This window comes from Lepisosteus platostomus, chromosome 5 (genome assembly GCF_059453375.1).
Source record: "Lepisosteus platostomus isolate fLepPlt1 chromosome 5, fLepPlt1.hap1, whole genome shotgun sequence".
Classification (NCBI taxonomy): Eukaryota; Metazoa; Chordata; class Actinopteri; order Semionotiformes; family Lepisosteidae; genus Lepisosteus; species Lepisosteus platostomus.
This window is the reverse complement of record NC_142615.1, coordinates 18,479,460-18,497,764: the sequence shown is the minus strand read 5'-3', so window position 1 is coordinate 18,497,764 and position 18,305 is coordinate 18,479,460. Positions and strand designations below refer to the sequence as shown.

Sequence of the window (18,305 nt, the reverse complement as noted above, 5' to 3'; positions counted from 1 at the left end):
ATGATCTGTATTACTCTATTTTGTTCAGATTATCTATGTGGTGTACAGATAGAACTCAACTGCATGGTGTGAATTCCATGTTCAGCACAACCAGAACCTGAAAAACCTCGACGTGATTTGAACACGCAGCCTTTTGATGTGAAGTCAGACGCGCTTCTGTTGCGCCACGAGGTCACGCCAAACAGTAACTTTTAAGCCCCCATCAGCGTCGCAAATTTTTTTTTCCTCCTGTGAGGAGCGCCGCTCTTCCAAACAGAGTCTCTTCTTCCCAGACCACATTTTATTCTTGCTGCGCAGCTCTTGAGCAGGTGTTGTTCTCGACAACAGATCCAGGAACACTGATTGTTTTTTTTTTTCATTAAGGACCCCATGGTGCAACGGTAGCACGTCTGACTCTAAATACGGAAATTGAGTGTTTTAAGTACATGGGAGTCAACTGATATTGAACAGGTTCTGCTGCTGAACCTGCAGCCTTCACCATAAGGTCCAGTTCCCCAGCCTTCTGACCTTATATGTCCATCCCTTCTTGTCAAAACTCATATTTTCACAGGGTACCCTTCAGAAATCGCAGTATAGAATGAAAAAACTCCAATAAATCTTGGCCGCTGTTGGTGATTTTCCTTTAAAAACAAATGAATCTCCGAAACTTTTACGGAGTGTATCACTTGCACTGAGACCGAGATGTGTTAAGCTGTACATGAGTCTTTGTGGCTCGGGTGTTAACCAAAAGGGTGGTGGTTTGAGCCCTCCCAGGGACGCTGAGCCTTTTAATGAACACACCCTCCTCACTTCATTTCTCCACGGGCGGTCTTGTACCACAATCAAATACAGAGCCTGTAGGGGGCAGTAAGCTTGCAAATATAGCTCGCTGTGTATATAATGAAGAAGCAGAGGTTAGTTTCTCATGTGCATGTTGCAGAGCCTTATGAAACTCGTACTAACAGCTGGGGTTTGATCCCTGCACGGGCTATTAGTTAAAAGGCCATTGTAAATGACGTGTAACAGATTTTCCAGCTGGCTTTTATGTTTCACACTAAATTGCGATCTTGAAACTAAAATAATAAGAAATATGGAACACAACCGTTGTTCCCCAAGAAGGAAAGCTGTTTTACACTGATGTCACTCCTTTTAATAAAATCCAGATTGTGAAAACAACTCTGCCTTATCAAAAGAAAATGTTACACAAAAGTTGGAAAGCACACTCTCAATCCATCTGTATATTTGATTTCCGCCATCCATTCAAGGGTGCTTGGTGCTTCGCAAACAAATCATTTCAGGGAAGAAACTTAGTTTAGTGAACTACTGTTGTATTTTCACTGATTGAATTTGATCTTTGTACTCTCTTTGCATTCTCAGATATAATATTTCAGAATTACAGTTCAAATTTGTTGGAAAACTTCACAGGCATTATTAGGTTAGCACTGTACAATTGTATTTTAACATCTTGGTATATTTACCTTCATTTTAATATAGAAGTAACCATAAATGTTGTTATTTTGTACTTTTGTCGCACTTTTTAAAACATTTTAGCTGAGGATGCACGGCGACAATTGTATGATATTATTCCTTGATATCAATGATCAGTTGAAGGATTTGAAGAAACTATCAAAGAAACAGCAGCAATAGCAGATGATTTTGGTTTTTGAACCCATCTTTACACCTCAATAATCCATTTGTCCTTGAAAAAAAGAAAAGACAGGCATGTTTTGAGTTTTGAGAGGAATGATCCTCTTCTCGATCGAAAAGAAACGTATAAATTTGATTGCTTCAGTAGAATTTTGGATTTTCTTTCGAAGATCTCACAAAGTATTGCCAGGATCTATATTTAGCGTTTGGTAGTGATAACACTGCTGATATTGATGGAGTAGAAATCTATGATGTATTGACAGCTTTATCTGAAGCAAAAAGTCCTAGAACGCTGCCTATGAAGTTTTGGGATTCATACCAAGAAATACTCTTTGTTTTCCACCAAAAATGCTACTATTACATTACACATTATGCAAACATTACCAGTTTTAGTAGCTTCTGGGCGCGATTTTCCAAAACTGAAACTAATTACAAATTATTTAAGATGAACCATATCCAAAAATTGTAAATCAGGATTAATATAATATCAACTGAAATTACTACAGAAGAAAAGATTTAACTGAAATATGAATAAGACTATGCAAGCCTAGAAAGTAGAACAATTCAGTTTATATAACTTATTTTTTTATTTTTTGAGAAATGGGCTCACACACCGAAAGACACTAACGTTTCTCTTCGTTAGAGTATGTGAATTACAGTTTAACCCAAATGTTTGTAATTGTGAATCTGTTAAAATTCAATAAATCGTCTATCAACAGTAAGAAATTATTAAGAAAGTAAGAAATTGTTTTATTTCATAAACTATAAGACAATGAAGAGAGTTTACTTCGCTTTTGTTCTTTTGACTTAAGCATTCAGGATCTGAACCCATCTGCAGACGGTTGTGTTTCTTGAATCTCTTGTAATCATCGAAAGTCGTTGTTTTGTGCTTCACTTTTTGCTCGAGTTGTACCATGGATATTTTATGTGATCAATACTTTACATGCTCTTTTGCATTTTCCTTCACATACAGAAAAAGTTCAAGGTGTTCATGTCACTGTGCTGCACATTTACGCTGGACCACCTGTAACAGTACAGGACACGCAGTGAGGAATTCGTGCAGCTTTCAGCTCAATGCCGTGTCCAGAGGGAGGACTCGCTCGCTGAATGATCTCTCAGGAAATCCCGGGTGAGATTCAAAAGGTAAACCTGTCTCTCTATGAACACGAGCAAAGAGTTCTCACTCAACAGAAGATTGTGATGTGAGTACAGTAATATAAAACAACTGCAGATGCCAGGGATTGAACCCCGGATCTGTGGAGCAGTAAGTGACTTGTAGCGCTGACATAAGAGATACTTACATAAAGTGCTTTTACTGACCATATTACAAATCTCAGGAAGTAAGGTCTTGAAACATTGGGCAGTAGTGGGATTTAAACCCACGCCCCTGAGAGAGTGGAGCCTAAAATCCAGCATATTAGACCATTCAGCCACACTACCTCTGGCCCCTTCTCCTTTCCTCTCGTTGCTGAGTATAGGTGCCTTCATGAAATTGAGCCAGGTTTGAATCCCAGCCAATGCATCTCCAAATCTTTTCAATTGAATCTGTGATCTTGTAGCACATCCTCTGAAACCAGCAATCGAAATTGGAAACGTCTTCTTCAACACTGAAAAGCTCAATTAGGACGAAGCAGTTTTACACAGGACAGCAGTACCATATGTGTTCTTGATTGATTCAGACTCGTTCTCAGTGGTTCTTGCTCACCAAATAACTTAAAAGCTGAGGAAGAACGCTACGAAAAATACTAATCAAAATACAAAATAATAATCATTATTAACCAGAAACAGCAGAAAAACTGGTCACAATTGTGATGATGTCGCTTCTCTGCTTCAGCAAGGTCAATAAAGGACTCTCTGAAAGTAGTAAAGCACTAAAGCACTGCAAAACTGAATTCAAAATCATATTAGGAATTTTGAGTGGTGCCTGCTTACATGCAATCCAATACGGATGTTGTCTTTAAATAAGAATTCCCTATGTTTCCCTGCCTTTTCCCTGGAGTGAAACTATTGGATTGAAGGAATTCTTATGACAGGTTTACAAGGTGCTGTTGATATTTGGATAAATCTATGAACTCAAGATTTTTATATACATTAAATAACGGCCAGACGCACAGAATTAAATTACTGATGATTTTTCCTAAGACGAAGCACAGCTTATCTTTCCAAGACAGCTGATAAAGGCAAGCCAGTGGATACACTAGCAGAACATGGAAAAACGTTCAGCTTTGTAACCAACCAGGTATGCTTTGTGATTGCTTGAAGTGAAACCCACAATCTTTTTTGAACTTAGACAAGTTATTTCTGATGGAGTGCTATGCGGAAAGACTTAATCAGCTCTACCCCTGAGGATGACTCGACTTGAAAATGCAGAACATCAACGTTTCACAGATAAAAGGAGCACAACCGACATTAAAATTGAGGGCGCACTGTGATTTGCACTGACTCAAAAGTGATCTTGGTAGACAAACTTCCCTGCTGAAAGTGGAAACAAGAATTTATGTTGAGAAGAAGAAACACTTTTTTCTCCCTGCTTTGATGTTAAGCTGATAAAGTAGCTTTTAACACATTGCTCCACTTGGTGGTTGTAACACAAAAACTCTTAGCAGCAGTGGGATTCAAACACACACCTCCAACGAGACTGGAGCCTTAATCCAGCACCTTAGACCACTCAGCCACACTATCCACTGTGTCCTGTCTCTTTGTCTCATAACTTGCCCGGAGGAAGCCGGGTGGCTTTTGCTCTTGTCCAACAGTGGCGTTATGACTATGGAACCGATTGCACCTGCTTTTTCTGAGATGCTTCCCCTCTCATGGTGAGATCTCGAATTCTTAAAACACCTCTGGATAAAGTTCTTCTGTGGAGCAGGCTACAGACCTCTGCGTACAGCACCCTTGATGTCGTTTTATTTCTATAGCAGCACCCATCCGGAATTTTTTTTTGTTTTACTTTTTATTTGAACAACAAAATAGACTCAATATAAACAAGAGCACATATAACGTATTAATAGATTCGTGAGGGGCACATAAATAATACAATTAGACTTTATGGAAAAAAAGATTAAACAAAGTAAATAAAAACAAGGTCCACACTGCTTTCATGTTCCTACATTTCGAAAGAGTCTGTAAATACCCATTTACGTCTATTTAGAACTATTCAAACATAGAACTCTTTGCTGATTTAGGTGGTGTATTTCCTCAATTACAGGACAGCACAAACAGTTCTTAATGCAGAAATGGAAGCCTGTCTAAATTTTCCTTTCTGTTAGAGACATTTTGGGAAGCACTTTTTTTGGGACACTGATTTTTCTCCTTTGGGGAGCTAAAGAAGACTATAGGGTCTGGCACAGTGGTAGTGTAGCTGATTCTAGCTCAGAAAGTTGTGAGTTCAAATTAGGTTGGGGTCAGCTAAGAGTTCTTCACCATCTGCTGGTGCTGAACCCAGACTTCTCACCATGTAGTTGAGTTCTTCTCAGCATCTCCAAAACATCATGTCCAACTTTAGAGACAGCTACATCAGACAATGAAAGCTTGAGACCACTTCATTATTACAGGTTCTAGCAAACCTGAAACCTAAGGCGTTTCAGGTCACTTTTTTAATTAAAAAAGTGTCTGAAGCCTCTAAATAAAATTAGGCTTTTTTATTGTGTATGAAATTCACTCCCATGGGCTCTGAAAGGGGAAATATACTGTTGGGATCCTCGCAAGTGAGGTGTCTCTTCTTGTGGTGAAGCACAGTCATACCTGACTTGTCCGGAATGACCCAAGACAGACTTTATCCAGAAGTGATGGCACCACTCCAAGTAGAATGAGAGAGAAACACAGCACGACATGGGGAGTCAAGAGGCTCCCACAATTCACCTTTCCTCACATTACTGATTTCTTCACTAACATTTTGACCGTTTTACAATCACAATGACCGTTTCACATTAAATAAGTTTTTAAACCATCAATATTTAAGAAAAAAAATAGTACATTTTTTTTCAATTATTAAAAAAAAACATTAAATGCCTTGATTGCATAAAGTTTCACAGACAGAAGCAGCACGCCAGCACAACCAACATTAAAATGGAGGGCACACTACGATTTGCATTGACTCAAAAGTGATCTCGGCAGACGTCATTCCCTGCATAACGCAAAAGGTGGCAAACCGCATTTGGTTTGAGTGGACGGAAGAAAGTTTTTGTTTTCTGCCTTGATGTCAAGCTGACAAAGTGTCTTTAAACACTTTGCTTAGTTTCTCGAGAGACTGCCAAAAAGCAGCTCCCTCCCTTTTGAAGTCAGTTGGAAGAGGGTCGGTTACCACTGTACTGTGTCTCTTTGTCACATTACTTGCTCAGAGAAAGCCAGGTGGCTTTCGCTCTTCTGGTCCGACTTAGTGGCATTACAACTGTGTAACGAACTGCACCTGCTTTTTTTGAGATACTGCCATTCTCGTAGTGAGATCTCGACTTCTTTAACACCTCTGGATATAGTTCTTATATGAAACAGGCTTCAAACCTCTGCGTGCCCTTGATGTCATTTTATTTTTACAGCAGCCGCATCCGGAAAGTTGTGTCTTTTACGTTTTATTTGAACAACAAAACTACATACAATACAAACAAGAGCACATATAACGTATCAAGAAAATCGTCAGGGGCACATGCTATAATACAATTACACTTTATAAAAAACGATTACACAAGGTAATTAAAGATAAGGTCCGCACAGCTTGTTCTTACATTTCGAAAGAGTCCGTAAATACCCCTTTACGTCTATTTTGAACTGTTCAAACGTAGGATTCTTCCCAGACCATTTCACTTTATACCACATTCCTAAACGAGGATGCATCTCCCGTTTTAGAACTATTTTGGGCGGTATGGCTTATACAACACACCCACAGTATTCTAATGGTGGACTGCAGATCTGTGCTATAGTTCAGTCGAATTCGAAGGATCCAGCAATCGTACTGGATTTGACTGGGATTCTGAAATGTCTCTTGCAAAAGTATTCGGGTTTGCTTGAACCTTTGATAAAAAAAAGTGATCTAATCTGAAACTACCCAGCTTACAATCTCCGAGGTAGTTGTCACTAAACTCGGACGTGATGTGGCACACATGTGCCGTGTGCCTTTACTTTTGTAAAAAACTGGTATCGGGAAAAGTTTCTTAATATTTCTTTTGATTAGCATGCAAGAAAATGTGATCATTACCTATGGAATTTCCCGCCAGCGTGGAGCTTGAATTCACAACCTTGAGATTTAGTGTTCAAGAGTCACAGAAGAGGTCGGCCTGGTCTTCAGTTTGCCAACGATAAGCTCCGGCAGTGCTCCTCTGTAAAGCAGCTTGTTTGGATCGGTTATGTGGGACGGCACTTCGATACTAAGATCATTTGCAGTGCACTCAAAAAACATAGATGAAGAAGGTGTCACAGTAAGGTGAACCCAAGGGCGAGGGATGTTCCTGCTTCGTGTACATCTACACCACCTAGCAGTACAAACGGGGTGCTAGGGCCCCTCTACATTACCACAGGTTCTGTTTGTCTCCCAGAATCACCAATGCACACACAGACCAGCGACAAGCATTTGTATTGTATAAGTGCCCTTTTTATTTTCCAACTACATTCACATTCACTGTCACCAAAAAACACAACGAAAACAGAATTCACAGCAGCAAAAGGTCGTTCCCAGGGTCAAAATGAATACAGAGGGGCAGCAGTCTTTCCTGTAAAATACATAAGAGAGGTTACTCGATCGTCTCTACTTAGTACCTGTAGTCTCTGATGCCCCACTTTGAGGAGAGGGGTATCACCCAGTCCTATTTCCCCAGTCTCTGTTCAGGTAACAATAGAAATCCTCTGCGACTATATTACATTCCTCTCAGTTTGAATCGGCTAATTGTGCCAGTTTCCTTGTTCCTCACCTTCAGGTGTTAAAAGTCTCTGTACAGTACCTCTGTTCCAATGCCAATGTCTCCCGTTGTCGTCAGTTACTGAACCAGTAGTTCCTAGCCTCCAGGTATTAGAAGTCTCTGCAAAGTTCCTCCCTGGTCTCACACTCTGCAGCTTCCCTTCTGCTACCTGTGTCGTCTCCAGGGTCCAGTGGGAATCGGGAGCCCCCTCTGTTCTGTCTCAGGTCTTTTTATCCCTCTCCTTAGCCAATCCCTTTCAGGGGGGTTTCCACTGTCCCTGTCAGAATCGGGTTTGCCCAGTATTTTTCCAGGAGGAAGCTTGTGTTGTTTGAGGGGTGTGGGAGTGCTGAGCTAGGTGTCATGGAACCTTATCAGTTCACCCCTTGGTCTGGCTAAAACTGGCTCAGCAACTCCTCACACCTCCAAGTCTCAATACCTAATTGCTCCCTGAACGACTTGGGTGTGACTGTTGTTACTGACTGTTCCTGTATTAATTGGGACAACTGCAGTCACTCCCTTGAGTGAGAGGCAACATTGACACCATCCTGGAAATCAACATAACCTAATCAATCACAGCCTGTTACTGCCTCAATGACCCACACCCTGTAACACAAATCAACATAACCCAATCAATCCCAGCCTGTGACTGCTTCAATGGCTCACATCCTGCGACACAAGCTTCACCTGGAGCACAATGGCTGTGTTTTCAGCTACGGAAACTTCCTGTTGACAAGTCGGTGTTTGTGTTGCTTTTTCTGCTCAATGGAGCTGTATTAATGCAGGCACACGTGCTTCCACGGCAAGTTATTTTATTAGTGCTCACAAACCAACACACTGCAGACACCTCTGATACTGTCACTGCTTGTGGGACCCGTGTTCCTGCCGTCAGCCTACTATACCATGTTCATGCACATCTAGAAATATTACTGCTGTAGTACAGGAGCAAAAGACGAAACGAAAGCACACCCAGTTTAAAAAGGCACATTTGTCAACTGCTGAACTTCACAAGGATGTGATTCACACCCACATGTGCAGAGCACAATGGATTAGTAGTCCATCGCCTTACCACTCCACCACCTCATCCCAGAAGTTAGCCTCTTGACATGAGTTAGTGCTCAAGATGGTCGTCTTTCCTCTACTCAAGGATCATTTTCCTCTTCCACCTGCGATTTCACCATTTTCCTTGAAGATGTCAAACATAAAAAGCATATTGAGCTCCTTGGACTTGAAATTACCAGATAAAAGCCATTTCTCATCACTTGCTCAGCGAGCAGGCTCAGCGCACACAGAACGCAGGTATCTCAGAGCGGTGTGTCTAAGAGGCTGTAAAAGGAGAGTGCTCTGTTGGTGCTGTGGCTTAGCTGGTTAACGTGCATGTCTAGTAAATAAGCTTCTGGGTTCAAATCACCACAGTGCTTTTCTTCCTCTCTTGCCATGCAGAGTTGGTCGTTGTGGACAGCAACAGGTGTCTGCCTCAACTTTAATGGAAGTGTTCATTTATGGAACAACTTTTTTAAAAACAAATTCCACACATATTGCGATAGATAAAATACTAATCTTCCCTGTTGGTGCAGAATAATTAGTGCCAGCTGGCATGAAAACAACAACAATTTTTTTTTGTCTTTAGCGTAAAACCTGTGAATGTAGAAGAAAAGATGACGAGTCTCAATTTTTATGGCACCGTGAGCTTGTCCTTCAGTCAAACACGTAGGTAATTCAAACACACCCAGAGATGCACTTCGAATTAGCTTTGACCTAAATACTATCTACTCCAAATGTGATTGGGCCTCTTTCCACATCCTGATATATGCAGAGAACACAAGCTTTTGGCACGAGTGAATATAAATGTAAACATAAATACTATTCAATATATCGGAATTTTGTTGTATTTAAAAAATATTTTAGCTGGGGATCCTCAAATCAGGAGTGTAGAAAAGAGCACCGTTAAACACCATCGGGAGTGCAGAACGTGATAAAAGTGTTCTTTAAACAAAAAGTGAAAATAGTGAATTTATCTTTCACTTAGATGTTCATTGAAAGCTCAGTAAACGATAAAGCAGTGGTTCGTTTTGTGAATTCTCCTGGCATCAGATTGTCTTGCTTCAACCTTTAAATTGTACACTGTGTAGACCCTTCACTCTCCCTAACTCAATTAAAGAGCCATAGGCAAAAGTGCCTGTCAGTTTAGTTCAGTGGTAGAGCACTTGCATCTCGTGTATAAGGCTTTGTTTTCTACTGCCACTCTGGATTTCTTTTTAAACGCAACATCTTATCTGTGATTGTCTTTCATGTGACATCCCCCGTGTGTGAATTTCAGCATGACACATAACATCGTTTGAGATGCTATTTTTAAAACAGACCAAATGAAAGACCTAGTAGCTAAATACAATTAGAAAACACGGGAATCTAATTGAGAAAATTTGGACCGGAGCGATGTATAGTATTGTAATGGTTGGGGGTTCAGGCGGGCACCCTTGCCATTGCCACTTAAGTCAGCCCCCCACCGTCGGGGACTCAAACCTGCGACCGCCACCATAGCTCAACCGCCACCATAGCTGGGTCCCTGTTGAGTGATGCCAGAGGCCTGGGTTTGAGTCCTTGACGTTGGGGGACTGACCTGATGTGGCAGTGGCGAGGATGCCCATGTGAACCCTGGAGCGTTACATTGGTGTCAGCGGTGGGATGGGATAGCCCTTTGCTAAGGTTGGTGAGTTAAGCGGGGGAGAGTGTAACGCATACGGCCACCATTGAGTGTGTAAGAGCCAGCTTACCAGAGCGGTGATGTCACTACCCTTCCCTGTAATAGCAGGGCCACAGCCGCAGGACTGCAGGGAGATTGCTCTTTAGCTCAACAGGCTAGGTCCCTGTTGAGTGATACAGGAGGCCTGGGTTTGAGTCTCTGGTGGTGGGGGGCTGCTGTGAACACTGGAGTACTACAGTATTACTAATAGCAGCGCAAAGCTCACAGTGGTGGCTTTAGGGTATCAGAGCCAGTGGCGCAATGGATAATGTGTTTGACTTCGGATCAGAAGATTGTAGGTTTGACTCCTCCCTGGCTTGTTAAGCTTTTAAACTACACTTCTCAGCGTACACAACCCTTCTATCGACTGGATGAGTCTCCCGTTACGTCTCCAATTCTTTCTGCACATTCTGCTTGTTTCACCACCGTTACTGTTGGACCACAGCCACAGAATCGAGGAGAGATACGGTTCCGATAAACTGTCTTAAATAATCATGTTGAAAAAGGTGACAACGTTTTTTTTTCTTTAACATAACCTTACATTTGCCTGTTCAGTTCAAGTTATTTTCTGTACCTGCAAATTCCCCAATTTTTCTGCTGTCTCCTGAGAAAGACATGTGTCAAATCACAATCTATTCAGTTAACACAAAGATGTAACAGAACACATTTAAGACTTACACCGCCTTTAAATATGTATTTCCTTCATTTCAGTTTTCTTACCTCCCCAAGATACCTGAAAGTTCACTATCCCATATTAAGGACTGTACATGCATTACCGGTAATACAGCTACTAATAAAGATATACATTAATCTTAATTATTAATAAATTACACTTTTAATAATAAAGACATGTATTCATCAAATTCATTGTGAATAGTTGTGGTGTCTAGAAAACAATTTTAGCTACAGTAAATATTTCAAGCGAGTAGTGCGTATGTTCGTTACTTTGTGACTATATTATTTCCACTACATTCAGAACAGTTCAAATGCGATCGACTGTTCCTCTACTGAGCTACATAAACCCTGTGAAGAGGTGGTTTAAGTTAGTCTCCTACATCGGTTACATCTAATGGGCAGCATATGTTATTTTAGGTTTGTTGCAATTGAGAACAGGTTTAGTATGGAGCTGCTGACAAATTTCAGCAGCCACGTTCGTTGCAATGACCCGTTGTAGGGTCATTGCCAATCAGCTGCAAGAAAAAAAAACATCATTTGTGCCTTTATTTAAAAAAAAGAAAAACAGAGTAGTAGTTTATGTGGTAATTTCAGGTACAATGTAAGAACTTAAGTTAACTAGTCCCACAGTAATGCATGGGGTCCTATCAATAAAAAAAAAATACTTGTAACCCAAAAACACAACAACCACGATGCGAGAAGCCTTCCGGGAACCTAGGTAAATCACTGTAGTAGTCTAACGACTACAGAAAATAAAATAAAAAAAATACTTAAAGGAACAACTTCAAAACAAAAAGAACATTAAAAACAAATCTGGGAAACAACAAAAACAGAATCTAATGCGAGAGCTTTTTCAAGTCTTTGGTACCCCATCATGCTCCCTTAGTCCCAGTAGACCTCTCATCTAAGAAGATACCTCTCATCTATCTGTGTAGAGATCAGCTGGGGGTCCACAGCTGATGGGAATTTAAGTAGTGACCTGCGTCAGCTGCAAAGGAAAAAGTATAGGTTTATTCCATGCTGAAAGGAGAAGGAAACACAACATGGAACCTTCTTCGGGTGTGACGTGGAATAAACCTTTACCTGTTCCTTTGATGTTAATTTAGACCGGATTTCCAGCAAATACCTAACAGGCTACAATCCCGTTAGATAAAGTGTTAAGGACGACCTATAAGTAGCAGTATCTAAAGTGGACAGTTGCTTTCAGTAGCTAAAGACAGGACACGCTGCTCCAGGTGAGGCTCGAACTCACAACTTCGGCATGACTCCGCTGTGCACTGCTGTATAAGTACCACACGCTGACCGATTGCGCCACTGGAGCCACGGTGACTGCTTTCCCTTCACACACTGACGTTGCACAAACACAGGGTGAAAACGATTTCGGCACGTTTTCCGTCTCTCCGTGGGAGAAAGGGACAGCAAAAGAGCGAGGAAACTACAAGGGAAGAAAATGAAAAAATAGTGCTCACTGCAAAAGAGGGAGGAGAGAGATGGTCAGACACGTAAATCAGCCCGGCGGATTTACACTACAAATTTGTCATTTGTAGTGACATTTATGAGTCTTCATGTGTCTGAAACTGTCCAGTTTGTATTTTCGTTTAAAAAATCCAGTAAACTTGAATAAGACAAGAAGGCACACACTGCACATCTGCGGAACATCACGTCCGATGTTTACAGTGACATCAGAGATTGAAAGCGAAGTCGTTTTTTATTAAAAGTTCAAGGAAACCTGAATATGTTTGCTAGACGTATTTCAGAATCACAGTGAAATGTAGTACGATTGCTGCACAGATCTGCAGTCTGCAATTATAATACTGTTTGTGCGTTGTATAAAATACACCATTCAAAACTTTTCTAAAACTGCAGAGATTCATTTCAGAATGTGTCTTCCTGTAAAAATAAAATATCTATTTTATTTAACGGGCGCTATAAGCAGAGTCTGAAGCCAGCTCCACAGAAGAGCTATATTCAGAGGGCCAAAAAAGTGAATATTTCACCAAGTGGACAATTACTGTACATCATAATCATATTTGTTTTACTCCTCCTGCCATTGCAATTTGTGCACAAAGATTTTTTTTATTTTCAAAATGTATTAGCCTTGATGGGAAAAAAAAAAACAGGGGCACGGTGGCTAAGTGGTAAGGCGTTGGTCTCGTAAACCGAAGAGTGCGGGTTCAAACCCCGTCCGTGCCTGGTTTGCTTACTGCGACATACCTTTATCTAAATCGTCAATTGTCTTGCAATGTAGAAATCTCTGTAATAATAAGAAAAGAACTGTCAGTAGTAGTTAATAATCCTTTGACAAAGCAACAGGCATCCTCCACTGCTTGTCAGGATGGCTGAGTGGTCTTAGGTGCCATCCTCAAGAACTCAATTATGTAAAGTGACAGTTTTATGTTATTCACAACCCGGATTTCCCTTCATGTTCATTAAGATGTGTAATTTGTATGTTGCTTATATGAGAACAGTTTCTTCAAAAGTTCTGTCAATTAACAGTGGAGAGCTAGCCGATGTATGTCTTCATTAAAACTCTCTTTAAGGCGATTACAAGTATCTTGAGCAAATCTGCGTCATATTTAAAAAAAAAGTTTAGCTCAAGATGCAACAGGAGTATAAATGAATTCTCCCGCCCTACATTCCAAGATATGGAATCTTATTTTTCTTGAAGTTTCTGATGTTGATATTGGAAATTGCCAATTATATCGACTCAGGTAGTCAGTTGTTACGTGCTGTAATTCGATACATGCAAAGCATTTTTATTCCCACAAAATATCGATAAGGTCAATAATGTATTAAACAGTACATGACACTTTTTCTCTAGAAGATGTTCACGATGGAACAGTGAGAAAGGCGTGCCTAGATATGCTTGAACCAGCACCTAACTATCGTTTTAGTCCCGACCTGACCGCATTGACCAATGCTACCGGGGTAAAGTTAGCTTGAAGTTCGAAAACGATTTTGGCACGCCTGTAGCGCTTTCGCGAAATCTCTTAGAGTTACAAAAACACATGCTTTGTGTATAAAATACATTGTGAATGCTTTCTCAGCCTTCACTTTGTCGTTTTTATGACGTTTTTTTAACCACACTCGAATATTCTTTTGTCCATATCTTCGCAATGGAAGCACAGAACGCCTTCAAACCAAATGCATTTTAAAGACCACAACTTGTGGATATTTCCAGAGCCTCTACATCAAAGTATCAGTGAGCTAATTATCTTTTTTTAAACCTCTGGTTTTTCATCGATGCGTAATTACGCACGAACTGGAACCCGGGGGACCACTGTGTGCACACGTTCACAACACGAGAAATACTGTTCAATATGGCTTCGTGAGAAAAACCCGTATATGACCATAGGAAGCAGAACAGCGCAGTCTCCAATTACCCAGACTGTAAGCACGGGAATAAAGCTTTGTTTGATTTCTGAAACCCGTCCTTTACATCCTATTTTCATTCAGGTAAGGGTCAACTATATTGACAATACTACTGAAAACAGGAAGATTAAAATATTCTTTTCTCAGCAGCTTATTAAAAACAGCTCCCATGATGTTCAGACCGACTTTTTACACAGAACACTGACACAGCTTTGTGTTCTGAATCTCTTTTTCTCGTGCTTTTATTTAATGTGGCACAATGCACTGGGATAGAGGTATTCTGTTCACAAACCAATAGCATTTAAACCACAGCACCCACAATGCTGCAAGAGTATTGCACACTAAGCAGGTCCTCTGACTTTTCCCAGCTTTGTTTTGGGTTGTGGAACCTTTATTTTTGTATGCTTTTTTGAAGATAACACTACAGGTTATACACTGGGACAGGTCGTCTTCACAGCTCAATAGCATTTCAAATACAACAGCCACACTGCTGAAACCAAGTGTTTTACACACCAAACAGGCCCCCTAACCTTATACAACCTGGCTGTGGCTGTGCCCCTTTCTTAATTTTTTTATGATTTTTTGAAGATAACACTACAGGTGATACACTGGGATAGGTGGGTCTTCTTCGTGGCTCAATAGCATTTCAAGTACAACAGCCACACTGTTGAAACCAAGTGTTTTACACACCAGATAGCCCCCCTAACCTTGTACAACCTTGCTGTGGCTGTGGCCCCTTTCTTTATTTTTTATGATTTTTTCAATATGGCACCATTAGACAGCCGGTACATGGGGATAGGGGGCTGCTATTCACGAGTCAATAGCTCTTCAAGCACAACAGCCACAGTGCTGCAACCAGGTGTTTTACACACCAGACAGCTCCCCTAACCTTATACAACCTTGCTGTGGCTGTGGCCCCTTTCTTTATTTTTTATGATTTTTTCAATATGGCACCATTAGACAGGCGGAACATGGGGATGGGCGGGTGCTATTCATGAGTCAATAGCTCTTCAAGCACAACAGCCACAGTGCTGCAACCAGGTGTTTTACACACCAGACAGCTTCCCTAAACTTATACAACCTTGCTTTGAGTTGTGGACCATTTCTTTATTTTTTAATTATTTTTTTACTGTGATCAAGTGTTGTGCTCACTAGGCAGGCCTCCTGACCTTTCACAGTCATGCTTTGTTGTGTGAAACTTTAATTCTCTTTTTAGGATTTTTTGAACATGGCAACTTCCACCGAGATGTGTAGGGGGTGTCACCGACACCGTTTTTTTCAATGTATTTTCAGTACATATTTGATCAAACTGAGAAACAGGAACGTATCCTAGCCCGAGCAGATAAATTATAACCTATAGTATTCATACCGGGAACTCAGATGCAGATAAGAGCTACAGCTATCACAACTAGTGTTTAAAATAGTAATAGCTCCTGTCTATTTACACTGTAATTTACACTAGCGTTTCCATAAACAATTTGCTTGTAAGAATGCTAAAAAATTAAATGGGTATTCTAAAAAAAAATATTCTGAATCTTTTCGCCATTAACAGTTTCACTGTGACTTTGCAGGCAACACGTCCATTATGAAAATCATCTTTCGAACGCGATCAATAACCGCACTGGAAAAAGAATATCGGGGAAAAAATCGCGAAAATCGGCTCTTCAGAAATTGGAAATATATTCCCGAGAGGAGTGCTTTTCTCGACGATTAACACTCTTTGCAGGAGTCACTTCTCCCAGCGAACATCTGCAGGTTTCCGTAATGTGCCTGCAAAGAGTGATTAATTCGAGACTGGCACATGTCCCGATTTTATTTAACAATGCTACAGTAGATACACATTTACTAATGCAGCCTTCATTACAATACAGTTTATTTATCGAAAGCCTGTTATGTAAAAAAGAGTGCAACAAAAATATATGGATTACAATCTTTCAAAGCTGAAGATGTTACTAAATTGACATTTTACGTATCCAGACGCTTTTTTTATTATTATTTTTATTTATTTTTATTTTATTTTATTTTTTATAGATGCTTTTCAACCTCTGCTTTTAGAACTTTGCTGTGCTTTCTGAATCATTTTCAGTGTTATAAACTGGGTGTAGAGGGAGCGATCTCTTTGTAGAGCAGTTGATAGGCTGGAGCTGTTCAGACTACTCTCGTTATTTCTCAAATGCTTCAATCATTTTTCTTTCACACTAGGAAGCGAGTGTGTTTGGTTTTCATTTCACTGATTCTCATTGAAGATTTGGGAATTAACGACGAAAGAATCAGTTGCCTAGGAAAGAAGAAGCTTTGGTTCACAACGATCTTGAAGACACGTCCATGTAGAGCAGCGTGTGATGATTCGTACTATAAAAGACCAAGTGCTCAAAGTGACGTCTGCGTTAACCGTTTAGACTTTTCATCTTGGGCGCACTTTTCGAAAGCAAAGATAGAAAAGTTGTGTTGCATCACACTAAGACAGCTGTCAGCAGAGTGGCGCAGTGGAAGTGTGCTGAATATATGAATATCCATATCAAAGTATTTATGTTTATATATATTACAATTAAGGTACATATTTAAAATAGCAATGCACATTTGTATAATACTTATTTAATAATAATTGTCAAGGACCGTCAAGTTCTCCAACAAATCTGTGTTCTAATTTTAAAATATTTTTGCTAAGGATACAACGGGTGTATAAATGAATTCTCCCAACAGCCAGTTGAAGAAAAATTCCCCATGTGAAGATGGTTTTCTTGGACATTGACTTAGGTACTTAATTCTTTACTTGTAGTTCCACACAAGTAAAACACACATTTGCTGCGAAGTTCAAGAGGGTTTGGGAAGAAATCCCATCAATTTTTAGCGATGGTTATGTTACATCATAACAATCTGAAGCATGTCCCTGAGTGTGCTTGAACCACCAGCTCTTTGTTTAATAGCTGCACAGAGACACATTTTCACCATTCATACGTTTGCAGTTTAAGAAAATAAAATACTGGCATTTTCCTGCCAGCTGGCAGTACTTCTTCTGCACTGACGAAGAATAATCAAGAACTTTATTTCATCTTTCACAGGTTTTTATTTTCATTAAAGGGAGTGAATACTTGTATTAAGCTAAATCAAGACGATGGAGATGCACTGCCGTTGTTTTTCTGCACATTTCGTTAAAATGAGAAAAAATCACTGACATTTTTTTGCAGTATTTCTTCTGTCCTGATAAGCAAGATTTGTATTTTATCTTTCAGAAGTTGTATGAATGTCTTGAAGTTCAGAAACAACTTGTTCCAGAAAGGAAATGAACATTTGCTTCAAAGTAAATCAAGACGTATGTCTCTCTCACTGCGTGTGCTCTTATCTGTCCATCTCTCTCTCTCTTCTTCTCTCTGGCAGTCTGTGTAGAGTATCTAAAGGGGATGTAACACCACCTGGCAAAGAAGAAAAAATCTCTTAGGCAGAATAAAAAATCAATATTCTCTTCTCATTCGGATTCACAGTGTAGACTAACATTCAGACTGAAGCTCAACTCCATACTGCTCACTATCTTCACAATCCAGGACCAGAAAATATTCAGACAATCAGTGCTGCTTCATGAATAATATCATAACAGCCTGGACTCAAGTCACATCTCCCCCTTTTCTCCTTCCTCACAGCCTCTTAGAGACAGAGAAGAGCTCCTGGTTCTCCTCTCTGTGAACTGGGCTCAGGGGTCACTGATCTGGCAGCTGTGGGCTCTGTTCCAGGTCAGAAGCAAGAAGTTTCTATGAACCCTTTCCAGGACTTCCAGCCCTTCGGTATTACTTTCTTTACTGTATGTCAGCCTCCCAAAATTTATAAATGTTTTATAACACACATGAGTGTGGAATTATCTTATTATTTATATATAGTATTTATGTAATAAACACCAGTAGTGACACTATGATCAGTATATTGATTATTTGTAGCCGATGGTCCGATGGTCTACAATAGTGACCATTTGACCAGTCTGTAGCTCTGAGCAGTGGGACTCAGATCACACAGAA

General features: G+C 40.2%; 2 non-coding genes across 2 annotated transcripts; one reads left to right on the top strand and one right to left on the bottom strand.

The window, feature by feature from the left end:
- Window positions 1-12,153: 12,153 nt before the first annotated feature.
- trnai-uau (transfer RNA isoleucine (anticodon UAU)) lies at window positions 12,154-12,247 on the bottom strand. Its single transcript has 2 exons — window positions 12,210-12,247; window positions 12,154-12,189 (listed from the first exon to the last, which is right to left on the bottom strand). It is a non-coding gene; the product is annotated as a tRNA-Ile (tRNA).
- Window positions 12,248-13,047: 800 nt separating this feature from the next.
- Window positions 13,048-13,119, top strand: trnat-cgu (transfer RNA threonine (anticodon CGU)). The gene has a single exon. It is a non-coding gene; the product is annotated as a tRNA-Thr (tRNA).
- Window positions 13,120-18,305: the final 5,186 nt, after the last annotated feature.